The sequence below is a fragment of the Ambystoma mexicanum genome, chromosome 1p (assembly GCF_040938575.1).
Source record: "Ambystoma mexicanum isolate Mex_15411 chromosome 1p, UKY_AmexF1_1, whole genome shotgun sequence".
In the NCBI taxonomy this organism is placed as follows: Eukaryota; Metazoa; Chordata; class Amphibia; order Caudata; family Ambystomatidae; genus Ambystoma; species Ambystoma mexicanum.
Window position 1 is genome coordinate 287,646,647 of NC_090921.1, and position 18,564 is coordinate 287,665,210.

The following is an 18,564-nucleotide window of genomic DNA, read 5'->3' on the forward strand; positions in this document are numbered from 1 at the left end:
TGAGCAGAGGACTTTCAAGGCTGTGCAGTAAGAAACCGAGCACGCTTCGAGGATAAAGTGAAGCAGCTGGAAAGTATCACGGTGCAGGGTCACAAATCTGTGTTTTACTGTTGCCTACCCTGGCTAGAAGTGAAGAGTTTATTTAAGTCATGGAGAAATTGGTAGCTGGCTTCTATGAGGAAGATGGCCGACCCACTAGCGATTCATAGAAATAAACCACGAGATGGGCAAAAGTGAGGGATACTGGACAGCATGGCCATAAGGGTGAAATGGTCATCAGAACACAGAGAAAGGGTTCTGTGAATGGTAACCTGGAAGAAAAGGTGTGCAGTACTTACAAAGTGCTTTTATTTCTGCAATTTAACGTACAAGACACTACTTCAAAATAAAGATTTGCTGCCGTTCAGCTGGGCACCAAGAGGGATATCTTTGCAATTGAATTAGGATGCAAAGCCTAAAGCGACTCACAGAGTTTTCTTTGTTTAATTAGAAGGAAGCAGATACTGCCTTCCTTGAAGACACTAATTATGGCATGCCCTGAGACAGTGTTGCTTGCGCTGTTTCACAGTTGCTCTAGGGACGTCAGGTGGTCGTGCACCTACTCTGCTGCAAGAGGGCCTGTCAGATACCCTTGGGAGTATGGCTGTGGAAGGATTTGCAGTAGAAGCTCCTAGATGAGGATTTAGTCTATTATTCTTGTTTCCCTCTTCTCCACCCATGGCCTCGTTTTGAGAAACGTTTTTCCGAATGGAAAAAAGGACTGCTTTTTCCATTCCAATTTAAACACATAGTTTGGAAGAGGTTATTGATAAATAGTACTAACCTGTGCGCTGGTTTATAATGCATAGTTTAGTTGCTATATGGAATATCACGAGGCCAGGACTTGGAAGAGGGGGAGCACCATCATCTAGAGCATAATTGGTTCACAGCTCAGCAAAGCAACACAAAAGCCAACGTGCCCACACTGCCTCACCGCCCTTTAACCACTAGCTGATCACGAGACACAGGCACCTCCCCATATACCTCTCCTCAGGGCAACGGCCCACTAGGCAGCAGGTGAAGGAATACGTTACTTACCTATAACTCCTGTTCTCCAGCATTGGTATCTTCCCTTGATTCACATGATGTAGGACTATTTCGCGCTCTGAAACACTTGTGTACGAGCGCGATAGAAATAAAATATCAATATCAATATTACCAGTTATCAAGCTGGGAATCCTCGGTAACGTAGAGCAGTTTATTTAACACTCTAGTAGAGTCATTCTGGGCCATATTTCCCACAACAAATAGAAAGGGCTCCCTTATCTCCATCCCTGGAGGCCATCTTTAGATTTGACATAGCACACGTAAAATGGCAATATAAGCCAAGAGCCAAGTCGGGTTGGTGGCAGGTTGCATGCGACTCGATGAAATATAACCATGCTGGAGAACAGGAGTTATAGGTACCTAATGTGTTCCTTCAACAACATTGGATCTTACATAGATTTACATGCTGTGTGAATAGATTACAAAGCAATATATCATACCCTTAACAGGCAGAGGCAAGCTCATTGAAGAAACACTTAACCCAGAAGATACTCACCTTACACAAACAGGTTAGTCTGAACCACCTTGACGAGCCTGGGCTCTGCCGTGGAATCCTGCATAACACAGTAAAACCTTGTAAAGGTGTGAACTGACCTTCAGGTTGCAGTCCTACAGATGTCCAGCAAGGGTACTCTGGAGAGGAAAGCTGTCTTAGCAGTAACAGCGCTTGTAGAATGAGTCCTGCCCTTCTCAGGGAGAGGCCTGCCAGCCTGTTGATGACAGAAGGATATGCAGGAGGAAACCCACCTGGTGATTGGCAATTTGGAAAGTGCTTTTTCCATTCCAGTGGCACTAAAATTCACGAAGAGCTGAGAGGTTGTCCGGAACTATCTCATGCGCAAGACGTAAAATTTCAAAGCTCGCACCACATCTAGAAAGCGTTTAGCAAGTGAAAAAGACAAACCTAAGAAAACGGGTAGCATCAAAGGGTTATTGAGTTGGAACGGCGAAGGAACTTCAGGCCCAAAGGAAGCATTCGTGCGCAGCACTGCCTTGGACTTCATCAAAACCAAATAGGGAGGCTTGAAGGAAAAAAAACGAAATCTCGTCCACACATCTAGCAGACACGATGGCGACCAGTAGAGCAGTCTTCCAAGATAGGAACTTAAGAGACACTCTATGCAAAGGCTTAAATGGAATCTCTTAAGCCTGGAGTGGATGACATTCAACGGTCCTAGGTCAAAAGACCTTTTTCTTTTTTCCGAATGGAAAAAAGGACTGATTTAGAAAAACCACTCTGTGACCGCAGAGCGGTCTTTCTAAATCAAACTCTCAGTCCCCTCCCACACACAAGCGCGCGCATGGATGACAGGCTCTGTGTTTCTCAGCGGGCTCATCGCAGAATTGACAGCTAAGTGTGAAACTGTATGTGGGTCTGCATTTGAGTATGTATGCATGTGTGGGTAGAATACAGGTTTAGATGTGGGAAGGGGTGGTTTGGTAGGATTAACACCCTGCCCCAATAAATGAGAGAATGAGCGGGAGAGGGTGGGGGAAGGAGGAGGTTCTGTGTAATAACACTGCATTTCAAAGCCTACACAAAAACAGCCCCCCCCCCCCAAAAAATAAATAAATAAATCAAATGAAGAAAATCAGTCTTTTTTGTGTTCAGGCTTTAAAAATGCAGGATTACGACATAGAACCCATTCAACTGCCCGCCTGGGGTCGGTAGTCGGACTGGCGGGAAAGAATGGAACAGTCCCTTGAATACCTTTATTAAGCGGTTATACGACAAAGAAGGCATGGTAGAATAGCAAGTATAGTGTGAGATAGCCGCAATGTTCACTTTGATGGAGGAATGCACCAGGCCCGAATTTAGCCATGGACCGCAGATATGGCAGGATGTCCTTAGGTTACACGTGGTCAGTGACAAGGCCCCAAGCCACACACCAGCAAGAAAAATGCTTCAACTTACTCCTATAACAATGGGTTGGGAGAATGTGCCCGTTTTGACATAGATGAGCACTGTCGACAGCATAGCTGGTGCATTTACTGCAGACCGATTCATGTATGGTGCATCCCCAGTCAATAGACAGACATTTATATTGCAATTCACAGATGTATTGCTTTGTTTAAAGTGCAGTCTTTGCTTGAGAGCTGTACAGAGTGTGGGTAACAAGCATTTGGACTGGCATCTTTTAACAGTAGCGCAGTACTATGAGGTCTGTGCATCAGTATGCATCCATTGGAATTAGTCCTTAGTCAGGTCTTGTTGAAAAAGCCATGTTTGTTTGTTTGTTTATTTATTTATTTGTTGTGCGCACCGGACCCTGAGGTAGCAAGGCGCAAGAGACAAGGAGGTTTACAGCTTGGTTACAGACGTTACAAGTTACAGAGCAGACAATTTCTTGACTCTACAGGTGAGACAAGTACAAGTGCAGATAGAGCGCCACCAAACAGTCAAATCTATGGCGAAACAAAATAGCAAGTCAGGTGGAGTACAAGTGGAGGTGCGAGAGGTAGAGTGCCATTTATGTCGCATTCTCGGTGAGCCATTTATTGGTATTCTATCTGAAGTTGTTGAACGTTTGGTTGGATCTAAGTGCAAGGAGTAGGGTGTTCCATAACTGTGCTACCTTCTATTGATGATTTGTTTGGTTGTCCCTATGTAAATGGCGTTACAATAATCTAATTTTGATAAGATGAGGGCTCTGGCTAGGATGAGACAACTGTCATCTGATAAGAAATGTTTCCCAGCTCGTATTAATTTACATGTATAGGCGTGGAAGAGGCCAGTGAGTTCACCTGTTTGGTTAAGGATAGTGTTGCATCAAGGTAAAAACCTAAGGTTGTTACTTCTCTGGCGACCTTGATAGGGTTGTCATCAATGATGAAGGTTGAGTAGTTTTGGTTGAGTTTGGAGATGCGGGCTGCCGTGCCCAGGATGATGAGCTCTGTTTTGTCATCGTTCAAGCATAGGCCATGGTTGGCCATCCATGATTGAACGATGCTATAGACTCTGTTCACCAAAGCCAGGTCTTCAGCGTAATCCCCAGTAAGTGGTAGGAGAATCTGGGCATCGTCTGTGTAGTTGGTATAGGTGTAACCCAGATTATCGAGATCGTCGAAGAGTGGCTTGGTGAAGATGTTAGAGTGTTGGCGAGACACAAGATCCCTGGGGCACTCCGCAGGTGATAGGAATCGGGTCTGCTGCCGCTGCAGGGGAGAACACCCTCATGGTCCTGTCACCAAGGAATGACTTTATTCAGACTATGGCCCCCTCTGAGAAGTGGGCCGCCGAGTCCAAGTGATTGCATAGGACTCTGTGGTCCACCAGATCAAAGGCGGCTGAAAGGTCTAGAAGGAGGAGGAGAGCTAGTTTGCCCTCGTCTCCGAGTGAGTCTATTTGGGCCTTTAGGTCAATAAGGGCAGTCTCTGTGCCGTGTTGCGGACGGAAACCGGATTGGCATGTTCCAAGGAGATGGTTTATCTCGAGGAAGTTCTGGATTTGGGTGTACGCTACCTTGTCTAATATTTTTAGTAAGAAAGGCACCGTAGTGATAGGTCTATAATTTGTGGGAATGTTGGGGTCCAATGTTTGTTTTTCAGAAGGAGGAGTACCCAAGATTCTTTTAGGTTGCGAGGGATGGTGCCCGTAGTGAAGGAGGCATTAATAAGTTTTGTGCTGAAGGGGGCTAGATCTCTAGCCGCGTCCTTGATCAGTTGTGCAGGGCATAGGTCTCCTTTACAATTAGACGGTTTAAGAGTCAGAATGGTCTTTTCTACCTCAATTACTGAGACCTTGGAGAAGCGGAATTGGGTAGTTTCTTTGGGTGTGAGAGTTTTGTCCAAAGGAGGTTGGGTTGGTAATGAGGCTTTCTTTAGGGCAATTTTAGTTTGGAAGTTGGCCACTTTGTTGGTTAGTGCCAGTTGTATGTCTGTACACCAGGTTTTATCTTTGATGGAGTCGTCCTGTGCTGCGATAGGAGTTTCCAGTTTTAAGATGGAGAATAGCTCCTTCATACTGGAGTTGGCTTGGGTGATCCTATTATTATAGGTTTCTTGTTTGGCCAGGATGATATCTTTTTTATATTGCGAAGAGATGTTTATTAGGTTGGTTTTATTTTCAGCGGTAGGATGTCGGTTCCATACTGTTTCACATTTTCTCTTCTGTAGTCTTAAGTTTTTTAAATGGGGTGTAAACCAGGAGTTTAGGTGCTTTATTGGTTTACTGTTTCTAAGTTTAAGCGGAGCAACTCTGTCAAGGGCAGTGGACATAGCATTGTTGAATTCCTCCACTAGGATGCCTGGATCGGTATGGTCGGGTAGAGAGTTAAGATTGGGTAGGTTGTGGAGCAGAATATCATCCGCTGTGATATTTTTCTTAATTCTGGTTATAGTGGGTATAGCGGGAGTATGTGTTAAAACTGTAGGTCTTTTAGTATTGAGGGTAAAGGAGATAAGGTGATGGTCTGAGCATATTTGGGGGGGCAATGGCTGTTATAGCGGGGTTGCAGTTGTGACTAGCAATCCAGTCAAGAGTTCTCCCTTTGGTATGTGTGGGAGTGTTCACGAACTGCGTGAAGCCTAGTTCTGACAAGGTATTAGCTGCGGCAGTGGCCTGGTGGTCAATGATATCATTGTACCCTAGGTTGAAGTCTCCTAACACTAAAGTTTGAGAGGAGTTTTTTAGCTTCTCAGAGATAACAGAGGTGATATCTTCATTGAAGGAACTGGTGGGGCCTGGGGGTCTATAGAGGAGGTAAATATTAAATGTTTGGGAGTTGACGGTGGGAAGTTTGATAGAGAGAAGCTCACACGATTTAAGGTAGGGTGTGGGGGTGATTCTCATAGAGAGATTGGATTTGGCAATAATTGCTATTCCTCCACCTTGTGCGCCTGGTCTGTCAGCTCCGAGGATGGTATAATGTTCTGGGACTGCTAGAGTGAGTGCAGGACCTGCTGCCTTGTGGAGCCATGATTCACTAATGGCAATGAAATCAAGGTTGTTTTCGCGTATGACATCTGCTAGGTCAGTGGCATGAGCGACTAAGGATCTGGCATTGATCAATGCGGCTTTTAATTCCGGTTCTGGCTGCACTGTGAGAGGGAGGTTGGCCATATGTTTATTAGTTTTATGGTAGAGTTTGCACCTGGGAGGGGCGGTAGTTTCCAATGCTGGGAGTAATTTGGGTCGAAGGTATTCCAGGTTGATGTTATATTTAATGATGGGTTCGAATATTTTAGGTAGTCGAGCCCGGAGTCTAAGATTCCTCTGTGCTAGGGTGCAAGGTTTGGAGTTAGGTTGTATATAGGCTCCTGAGCACTCTATGGGCAGAGATGTAGGCATGGTCATATAGACAATGGTGAGTATAGCTATCAGATTGGTGAGTAATGCTAGGTGGACTAGGTTGGGCAGGTAAGAGTGCATAATGTTACTTCTAGTTAGGCTAAGGAGACTAGACATAGATGCCGTAGTTGGATGCTGGGCAGAGTATGCTGCGAACAGTCATCAAATATTAGGCTGGATAAATGCAGCAATCAGATACTGGGCAGGATAAATGCAGCAATCAAATACTGGGCAGGATAAAAGCAGCAATCAAATACTGGGCTAAATGCAGCAATCAAATATTAGGCAGGATAAATGCAGCAATCAAATACTGGGGCTAAATGCAGCAATCAAATACTAGGATAAATGTAGCAATCAAATATTAGGCAGGATAAATGCAGCAATCAAATACTGGGCTAAATGCAGCAATCAAATACTAGGATAAATGTAGCAATCAAATATTAGGCAGGATCAATGCAGCAATCAGATACTGGGCAGGATCAATGCAGCAATCAGATATTGGGCAGGATAAATGCAGCAATCAAATACTGGGCTAAATGCAGCAATCAAATACTGGGCTAAATGCAGCAATCAAATACTAGGATAAATGTAGCAATCAAATATTAAAAAGGATAAATGCAGCAATCAAATACTGGGCTAAATGCAGCAGTCCCACACTGGGCTAAATGCAGTGAACAAATACTAGGTAAAGATAGGCTAAATGCCGTGATCGGAGTATTAGGAATGGAATGGAAAATGTGCTATTAGGGTGTCTTAGAGCTTTCATCACATGTAGTGAACCATGTGGTCAATCAGCGTAGGCATTTGGAGGGAGGCAGATATACTACAGCTAGCAGCCAGAGAGAGCGCAATACACGTGGAGCAAGGCAACAAAGTGGTGCAAATAGAGACTCTGCACATTTAGATGAAGGTTACAATGAGGCAAGTTGTAGTACAGGTTGCTAGAGCATGTTAGAGCGGCAGGTTGGGAGGATTTACAAGAGGCAGTGTGCCTTTGAATAATGCAGAGCAATGGCTAGTATCTCAATTAGCAGAAGTGCGGTAAGTAATGAGATGATACAAAATGAGGCACAAGGTGCGACTGGGTTGTAAATTTAGTAGAAGGGTGCAATAGTTCACCTAAAATCGAAATGAGCAGAAGGGCTAAAGGTGGAGTCTACCAACAATACAGTTAAACCAGCAGTGGTGCACCTAAAATCGAAGTTAGCAACATGTACATGTGTATGTGTGTATACGAAATTGCACATGCACAATTGTGAACAGTAGGTGATACAGTGAAGCTGTACTGCGAGTTTTAGCTGGGCAGTGGTTGCATTTGTCAATTAGGGAGCGTGTTGAAGACGCTTACCTATGTCAATGACCGGTTCGCAGTTCAGTGTTTAATTGAGGAGCAAGGGTCCCTGAGAGATCTGCGAAATTGGACAATTGGGGAGCATTCCAAGCAGACACCGGGTGCATGGCAAGAGAAGGATTGTTTTTGGTTCCTCTCTTTGCGGAAGAGTTGTGATTCAAAGCAGTTGGCTGATTTGATGAGCGAGGAGTGTGTGCCACCAAACATGTGGAGCCTAACCGCCAGCTGTTTTTAAGGTTTCATATGTTGAAATTTCTGTTCAGCCATGGTGATTAAGTGGGACACTTCAGAGAACTCCACCAGGAGGGGAAACTGGTGTTACTATTCCCTTCGGACATTACTGGCTACATGACATTTGGACACGCCACCCCTTTTCCCAGATGTAAGCACCTTCACACATGAAGTGTGGTCACCTTTGGTAGGCCAGCTTTACCTGCTGCAGATACTATGACTCGCCTTTATTTACTGCAATACACTCGTTGCCCACTGGTGAGAATTATCTTAATAAACAACGCAGCATTTTAGCACAGTATTTCAACGACTTGTGTGCCGGCTCTGAGCCGTCTTCAGGTGATATTTCCAACATTCTAGATGCAAAGACTGTTTCAGTCGATACCCCACATGTTGCAAGTATGATGACCACTCTTGTAACAACTCATACCCCACCTATATACCCCAGCACCCCGGTCATACAAGAAATTGACCAATTATATGACCACCAATTCAGTACAGCGACTAATAACGCCCCTAGTGAGGCCTGCCACCCAGATTCCAATCTGAATGGGCACGATATGCCCCCGCCCCCTGTGCATTCCTCACAATGGCACAACTGAACACCCGCTCATTGGTTAAGCATGGGACAGAAGTGGAAGACTTCTGGAGAACCTCCGACATTGAAGTTAGGGGCATTAGTGAAGCATGGCTGCCTGATGCCGCCAATATGGCGGCATCTTCAACTGCTCCACCCAATTATGACATTCTGTGGATGGATGGACGAGATCAGAGGGGTGGCGGTGGTGTAGTAGCACTTGCTATTTAGTAAAATCTAGACTACCACATCCTGAAACACCCAAGTTTAAAAGGCTGCGAGAGTCTGTAGATTAAAATAAAAACAAACCCCAATACCTCTATTACTTTAGTAGTTATCTCAAGACCCCATGCCACTATGTGAAGAGCAATTCGTAGCTTTATTGAAAAACCTAACAGGACCCAAATCCCCTATCATTATTCTAGGTGATTTCAATTATCCGGCTGATGGTTATAACAAAAAAAAGACAGGAAAAGTCCCTTCTTACCACCTTAGATACCATTAATTACACCCAATGGATCAATACCCCCACGCATAGGGATGGACATACTACCTTGTCCTTGGTCAGATCACCATGTAGTCAACTTCACTGTTCATCTTCCGGATGCTCCTATGTGCCTCAACAAACAGCCGAGAATTGTTAAACAACGCAACTTTAGGAATATTACCCCCACCAAGTTTGTCACACTCCTCCACTCGAAATTACCTCCACCTGAATCACTTCACAACGTGACATCCTTGGCTTCCTATTCGTCATCCGCCATCTCCTATGCTATTGAGGCATTAGCCTCAGAAGAAATCACGGTCCTCAAACCTGAGACTGTGAAAAACTCCTGGTTCAATAACAATGTACTTAGTTCTAGATTACTGAAACGCGCATGAGACAGTGGCAGAAGCAACTTTCACCAGAAACTCTTAGGAACTACAGAGATGCAGTAAACAACTACAAATATGTTATTATGGAAGATAAATCGAAACATTTTACAAAAAATGTTAATACTAAATTAAGAGCAGGTGAGTTGTTTAAGATACTCAAAGAAGTGGAGGGAAAACATAATGACACCACTAGAATCAAGCCTGATGCTGCTTGGCGTCAGATGATTTAAGAAGATTTTTCTAACAAAATTCTTGGTCATCAAAGAATTCGTACCAAACAACAATCTGGTTCACACACTATCTCACAAGAAACACTGACACTCGCTGTCTCTATTACCAATCCATCGATAGCGGAATTAGAGTTCAAGCCATGCTCTTAGACTGAGATCACTGAGATAGTCAACAATCTGAAGCCAACATCCTGCAAGGCTGTTTGACCTGAAACATCATTAAGCAATCCATTGTGTTCTTGAGCCCCTGGATCACTAAAATTATTAATGTATCATTTGGTGAAGGTGTGGTTCCCCACTCTCTCAATGAGTTATGAATAACCCTCCACCCTTCTGAAAAAAAGCTCACTGGATCCTACCGTCGCCAAGAACTATCGCCCTATTACCCATTTCTGCTTACAGTTCTGGACAATGTGGCTTACTTGCAATTCCAGGCCTTTCTGGAAACAAAAACCTAACATTTTAGGTATCCATCGGTCCGGTTTTAGATAACGCCATGGGACAGAGACGGCTCTATTGGGCCTTAAGACTACCCTGTCCGGCATAGTAGACAAGGTCACTCAGCACTGCGAATGCTGTTGGATCTCTCGGCTGCCTTTGATCGGGTCGCCCATTCCATTCTTTTCGACAGGTTGGTGGGTTGTGCTGACGGGGCATCAGATTGGATAGCATCCTTTCTTGGGCCTAGGGTATTGAGAGTAGTAGTAGTAGATGTTCATTCCTCCCCCAGTATCAATGCAGGAGTGCCACAGGGACTGGAAGTTCACATCCGTATCTTGTGATTGCTCCATTGGCATGACAGGTGCAGACTATGAGGCCTCAACTCCCCGCATCTCCAGCACAACAGCAGTTCCAAAAGTGCAGATGCCCTTTTCTCCGTCCGGGTTTATCGCCGCAAGTGCTGGATTTCCTGGTTAAGTACAGCACTTCTAGGTGGGCGTGTCCCACCGCCGTCTACTTTCTTAAAGGCACAATCGGGCGGGGACCACAATGTAAGAAAGCAAAATGTACCACAAGCAGCGTGCACACATGAAACACCACAGCCAGCCAGCCAGTAGATTACACTTCACCATGCACAGCAAAACAGCAGTTTCAAAAGTGCAGATGCCCTTTTCTCCGTCCGGACTTATACATCCATCCATCCATTGCTCTTTAACCCCTTCAGTGCCAAGGGCGAGATATCTCGTCCTTGGAATTGCATGTGCAGTGCCAGGGACGAAATAGCGTGTCCTTTTTGGCACCTTGTTTTGTGTGATCCCTGCAAAGCAAAGCAGGGATCGCACAAAACTGTAATCCAATCCCCGGGCTATGTGAGGGGGAGGTCCACCCTCACTGCCAGGGGGCTGGATTACCTTCAGTTTCACGTCGGAGTGCGTAAAGCATGCCGATGTGAAAGTGAAAGTAATTTTCACCGCAGCAGCCATTTCGAGCTGCTGCGGTGAAAATAAAGGTGAGTGTTTACATTTCTCCCCCTCGATCTCCGGCTGTATTTCAAGACGGAGATCGCCCCTTTCCAACGACACCCTGTGTGACAACATTGCTGCCCGCAATGCCCACTAGACACCAGGGAAACGTTTGTGACGTGGGGGGAGGGGGGCTGCTTACAGTAAGCAGCCCTCTACCCCCCCCCCGGCTCCCAAAGCATGGGGGCCCATATATAAAGACCCCTGGGGGCAGACAGGTGACCATCTGCCCCCAGTGGTGGGGGCATAAAAAACAAATTAAAAAAATAATAATAAATCGGAAAAAAAATTGATGGGACGGGGGGACGGGGTTTTGGGGGCCCTAGCCACCTGGGATATTTTCGGAAATGGTGTCTTTGGAAAGGGAAGATTCTCCCCTTTCGAAGGACACTCTGTGTGACAGCATTGCTGCCCGCGGATTGGGCGCAGGGCGCTCAATGCGTGGGCAGAAATGGCCACTAGACTCAGGGATGTCTTTGGAAGCGGGGGGAGAGAGGGAGGTGCTTACAGTAAGCAGCCCTCGCCCCCCGCATGGGGCACATATGTGTACAACCCTGGGGGCAGATGGTTGATCATCTGCCCCCAGGGAAGGGGGCAAAAAAAGGGAATTTTGGGTGGGAGGGGAGCAAGGGGGGCACTAGCCACCAGGCATATATTTTACAGAAAAGGGGGGTGGCCCTCTCCCCCTAACCCCAAGGGGAAATTGTAACCTCCCTGGGGGCAGATATCTGCTCCTAGGAAGGGGCATCTGACCCCAGGGAGGCCTGCATGAGATGCCCCCCTGCATTTGGTGTGGGGTTTGCCGCCGGGGTGCCCAAACCTTACTGCCCCACCCACTAGGGGGCCTGTCCCACCATTTTTGGGGGCCCTCTCCCCCCCAATGGAGGGGGGGGAGGGTGTACCTCACGCAGCCGTTTGTAGGAGACCCAGGGAGAAAAATGCAATGAGAGATCTCCTCATGAATGAAAAAATTGTTATCCGGAAGGCAGAGAAAGGGGGAGCAATAGTTCTACAGGACAAAGACAAATATGTACGGGAACGCAACAGGCAATTACTCGACTTGGACAATTACCGTCATCTAGACTGTGACCCTACTGATAAACTTAAATCAGGCAGAAAGTTGAAAAAGCCAAACAATGGGGGTGGATCACACCGAAGGAAGCAGACTTCCTTATTAAAACCAAACCAAGAATCCCCCAGTTTTATACTTTACCCAAGATTCATAAATCTTTGTGTAATCCGCCTGGGAGACTGATCGCGTCTGGTGTGGAATCAGTACTGGAACCTTTGTCTAGATTTACGGATACATTTCTTCATCCTCTGGTCCGAAAGATGCAATCATATATACAGGACACTACTCAAATGATCAAACAAGTGGAAGGCCTGCCTTTTGACACCGACATAGAAATCCTCCTGGGTTTAGATGTTGTGGCCTTATAGACCGGTATTCCACAGAAAGAGTCTATCGAGATGCTTGAAGAAAAACTCCTTATGACCATGTAATAGGCAAAACCCCAATTTCATTCATCCACTGGTGCGCAGAGATGAGCCTACAAGAAAACTATTTCCACTTCGACAGTGACTTCTACCAACAGATCCAGGGGACGGCAATGGGGACTACACTGGCACCTAGTATTGCCAATTTGTACATGGAATTCTTCGATCTAAGATTTTTCATATCACCAACCCTTTTCTGAAGAATATCACAAAATGGAAAAGATACATAGACAACATTTTCGTCATTTGGAAGGGCACACCAACAGAACTTCATGATTTTCTCACCTGGATCAACATTCAAAACAGGTTTCTGCAATTTACCTCAAACTCGAGTAGAGAAGAACTGAATTTTCGGGACATCACAATAACAGTGGACTCACACTCCAAAACGTTGTTCGTTAAACCGTACAACAAACCAACGGACAGAAACTCCATGCTCCACTACGAGAGTATTCACCCAAAACACGTGCGTGATAATCTACCACTAAGTCAGTTTTTGAGATTGAAAAGGAACAGCTCCACCAAAGACAATTTCCTAGCAGCAGCAAAGAACATGCAAACTAACCTGGAATGAAGAGTTTACCCAAAACAAAACACAAGCCCTAAAAAGAGCAAAAAACAATCATCGAGAATCTCTCTTGGAATACAAAGAACATAGCTCTCTCGGATCAAGACACAAAATTAGTGTTTTTAAACACCTACAGCAACATGCCGAACAAAATCAAGAAGATTATCTTAAAAAACTGGTCCGTATTGGATAAAAGTGAGACTCCGGTCCCGAGGCCTGTGGTAGCATTTAAAAGCAGCAAGATCATCAAAGACCACATCACCCAGAATGACATCACGCCAAAAATCCAACAACAAAGAAGACTAACGGAAATATGGAATATGCCTCCAATATCAGGCCATTTCCCATGTGGTCATTGTATTTATTGCAATTCAACAAGACGAGGCACAGAAGTCAATTTGGGTCTACGCTCTCCTTGGAACAAAATAAACAAACTGTAACACAAGCATGGTTATTTATACCATCTGGTGCCCATGCAAGAAATTCTACATTGGGAAGACCGACAGGAAGGTTAAATTGAGGATTGGGGAACATAAGAGATGCCTAAGGAACAGAACTACAAACGCTCCACTGGTGGACCATTGGATCAAATTTGGCCATACGGCCGAGGACGTCAAATGGACTGTTTTGTATAAAAAAACTAACACCCAGTCCAGATACCAACAGAGATAAATGTTTAATTTTTCGCAAAGAACAGCAAATCATCTTTTTGACTAAAAGCACGACCTCAGGGCTGAATGACAAAATCAACTGGCTGAACATTTCACCATTGAGCTGATTCCACCAGACCAGGATTCACTGGTAAATCGTCAAATTGATTACTCCACAAACATACGAAACAGAATGCCCCTCCCCCTGTTTGGTGAGCATTTCACACACATACATAGTAGAGAGCACGATCGGTCTAACGACTTGCCCTCGGCCTCTGCATACCGGTCATTGACCTCTGACAAGGGCTTAGCCTCTCTGTTCCATGTGGTTTCCATTTGGATCCTTTTCCTTCCGTACTGTGCAATCTGGACACGTGCAAGAAGGGTTAATATATGAGCGCCGTACTTAAACACATGGAAGGGCGGCTCACGACTAACAAACTACAGCCAATTGCTAGTGCCGCATGAATCACGCCAAATAGGACAACATGGATCAGGTGACATTGCGGGTTCCATTCATAACCCAACCCCACTGACGTCCTCTCGTACTTAAACAGACAACAGGATCATATGATACACGCATCCTGGGCCACGCCCACATCTATTCCAGAAGACTGCGCTGAACGGAACGAAGACCGATTTCCACAGGTACGAATGAGACTCTAATAACTAGGCGAACGCCCTTAGCCCGTACTGCACCCACTAGCTTGCCTCACTGAACGGTTGTTTGGGGAGAAGTCAGCTTGCCTTTCTCTTCCCTTTTGTTAGCTTCGAGCACCTGGCAGACTCAGCTGTTAGGTACCGTTTTCATTGGGACACGTGTGGGGACGCGGGAAGGTAGGCCACGTGTTGTTGGCGGTGTGTTTCGGTGGGTGGCCAGAGCAAAATGTCTGAGAATTGTCTTCATTTCCAGCCAATTTCAGAGACATTTCCCTGTGTCCACTCACTGAAACACGTCGCCACCAACAGATGTCATACCTTCTCACATTCCCACAGGTGACCCGGCGGAAAAGGTATCTCACATGTGTGGGTGCACCTACCAGGGGCGCAAAAGGAAAAGGGTAACCCGCTGGTAACCCCAAGCCTTTCGCCACAGCACAATTTGTTCATATGGGCAGCCTACAGATTTGGGCCTAGGGTGTCAAAGCCAGCAAGGAAAACAGGGAACCCCATGCATTTCCCAAAAGAGGACACCCGTTGGAATGCACAGAGGTCTGACTTGCGCTAAACAGCCCAGAATTTATTACCCAGAACCCCAGACCAAGTGAACATTGTGTTTTTTCCCCAGCAAATATCACACTTTGTCGGGGATTGTGGCTTATAAAAACTGGGACAATTTGCGCAAGCGAGACCTCCGTGGATTCCCACAGGTGTCCTCTTTTGGGAAATGCATGGGGTTCACCGTTTGCCTTTCTGATTTCGGCACCCTAGGCCCAAATCCTTAGGTTGCCCACATGAACAAAATGGGCAGTGGCGAAAGGCTTGAGTGGGTTACCCTTTTCATTTTGCACCCCCGGTAGGTGCACCCACACACGTGAGGTACCGTTTTCATCGGGACACCTGTGGGAACGCGGGACGGTAGGCCATGTGTTGTTGGCGGCGTTTTTCGATGGGTGAGCTGAGTGAAATATGCGGAAAATGCGTTTTTCCCCCCACATTTTGGACTTTGCGGGGTTGTCTGGGTAATAAATTCTGGGCCGATTTGCGCAAATCATAACTGCGGATTCCCACGGGCGTCCTCTTTTCGGAAATGCATGGGGTTCCCCGTTTTCCTTGGTGGCTTGTACACCCGAGGCCCATATCTGTATGTTGTGCTTGTCTGGAGAAAGTGTGAAGTTCAAGTGTCAAAACAGACTTGGGGTTACCTGTGTTTTAGGCTTTCCCCTTGGTGCCCAGGTAGGTGCACCCACACATGTGATGTACCGTTTTCATTGGGACACCTGTGGGAACGCAGAAAGGTATAACACGTGTTGTGTTTGTGTGTTTTTCATACCGTTTTGACCCATTTGCTGGTGTCCTTTGTCACACAACCCTTTCATTTCCCAAATGTGACCTACATTTAGTCGCTGCTTTAGGCACCATATACTTTTGTAACCTTCACAAGTCACCTACCCTTGAAAAGGTCTGCCTGTGCTCTTTCAAAAATTGTATGCTTGCCGTTCCTCACCACATTGGGTTTTCCCGATTTACACATGCCAAGTGCGTCTGTTCAGGCCGTGAGCATAAAACTCCTGTGTACCATGGCTCAGTGTTTGGCTTGTGGTATTGTTTTGTAAAACACTACAAAAAATGGGTGCTTTCCTAACTGCAAGAGTCGGGGGAATGTAGCGCAGCATTGCTTTTCTCAAAATTCATAGAAGCCATTGCCGTACCAAGCCACCCATGTCCAACACATACCTTTTTTTCGGTCATTTTCCCGCTTTTCCCCCAATCTATGGCATTTTCCCCTACCTAGTTGTTGCCTGATCTACGCAAATCACCCCTTCCTAAACTTGGAATTTTGTCTTAGAAATATATGCCTTTCTGTCCTCCATTTCGGGTTTCCTACCTTTTTCTTCCATTCTGTCCATGCATGTCCAATTCGCCTACCTCTCACAAAACAGTTGATAACCACAAAGTAATTTTTTTTTCGTTTCCACTCAACCTGTTCTTGAAAGCCAGGAAATTGGGGAATTCAGCACAGCAAACCATTTGTTCCTAGCTCTTAAAAGGAAAAAAACACAGGCTTCCTTGTACACCATTTTATTGGCATTTTCTGAAAAAACCCAAAATGTTCGCCCCTTTTGCTTATTTTCTCTCACCCCCCTACAGCAACCGAGGATTCCTGGGTGGCTTTACGACCGCCTACATATGGGGGGAAAAAAGCCAAATTTGGCCTAGTTATCTCATTTAACTAAAAAGTTACAAGGCATCGAATGGCCACATACTGAAATCACCAAAAAATACCCTGGCACTGGGGGGGAAATACCCATGGCACATAAAGGTTTAATATCTATGTAAGACCTTTGCTAGACCTATTGGACCACCTGGGCATCCGATACCAAAGTGGTCCTTGATCTATCTGGCAATTATACCCAGGATTCCGAGCGGCTCAACAGCGTGTATGCTGCCATGCAGTCATGGATGCTGTTGGCTCTGGAAGACAAGACAGTTCTCTTGGTTGTGACCACATGTCAGCATCTTGCAAAACTTGATGCTACCTATAGTAGTTTTAACATCGCCAACAACCAAATTGTGGTGTCAGACTGCGTCAAAACACAGGGCGTTTATCTAGACAGAAATGAACATGAAGGCCCATGTATCCCACACATGCTCCTCATGTAGTTATGTGGTCAGGCTGCTGAACCAAATTAGACCCTACTTATCCCTTGAAAACAGATCTATTCTTGCATCTGCTCTGGGGAACTCAAGAATAGATTACTGCAACAGCCTGTTATCAGGAACACCACAGGCTAAAGTACAATCCCTACAGATAGCCCAGAATGGGGAAGTGCGTGCAGTCTCTAGGCTGCCTCAAGATCCCCAGATACAAACTCAAGAGAGCAGGTGGTATCTGTTTTCCTGTGCTATCCGCCAACCTATGGAACTCCTCTCCTGTATATTTAAGATCAGAACTGTCCTTCCACTGCTTCAGAGAAAATGCTAAAAATTGGCTTACCTTTCTTGATGTTTAACTCAGCACTTACTCCTGGCCAGCACATGACATGCTGTGCTTTGTAACATAGTATCAGCACTGTAACATAGTTTCTACTAGCTAGTTCATCGCGTGTATTGTAAATAACTGTCGCCCAGTCTAAACTATGCTTTGTAACCTAATTTCATTAACTTTTCTTTGGATGCTTTGTCACTACTGTCCCTTTCTTCCTGAAGATAATTGACAGAGTGGCCTATCTCCAAATCCAAAAATACCTGGAGACCAACCAACTCGTCAATCGGGCTTCAGACCGCAATACGGCACTGAGATCGCCCTTATAGATCTCAAAGCCCAAATTGACGAGCTCAACGATAAAGGAAACAGCTATGCTGCTCCTCCTTGATCTGTCGGCGGCTTGTGACCTAGTGGACCATGCAGTACTCTGCAAACACCTAGCATCAGCCGCCCACTTCTCAAGTGAAGCCATAGCCTGGATCCAATCCTTTCTCGACAACAGAAGCATGCAAGTCTTCTCACCTTAGACTCTGCAGACCCTATCCAGACAACATGTGGAGTCCCACAAGGCTCTTGTGTCTCGCCAACGATGTATAATATCTTTACTAAACATCTACTCGACAAATTGCACAGACTGGTTGTCACCTACAGAAATTATGCAGACGATACCCAAATCCTCATCCCCCTTTCGGGCAATTTCACTACGGATACAGCTTTAGTAAACAAAACGTACACCCTCATTCAGGCATGGATGGCAACTCATGGCCTCTGCCTGAATGACGAAAAAACAGAGATCCTCATTCTAGGCTCACCCAACAACCTAAAAAAACTCGATTCCAACTACAGCTCCTTCAATAATGATGGCAATATAATCACTGTCGCCAAAGAGGTGAAAACCATCAGTTTCTATTTGAACTCCACTTTGTCCCTAAGGAAACAAGTGAACTCCCTGGCCTCATCCACAGCCTATACCGGTAAACTCATTAAAGCATGCAGACCCTTCCTCTCACCAGCTAGCTGCATCATCCTAGCCAATGCACTAACCCTCTCAAAACTGGATTACTCCAATGCACTTTATGCAGGCACAAATAAATAC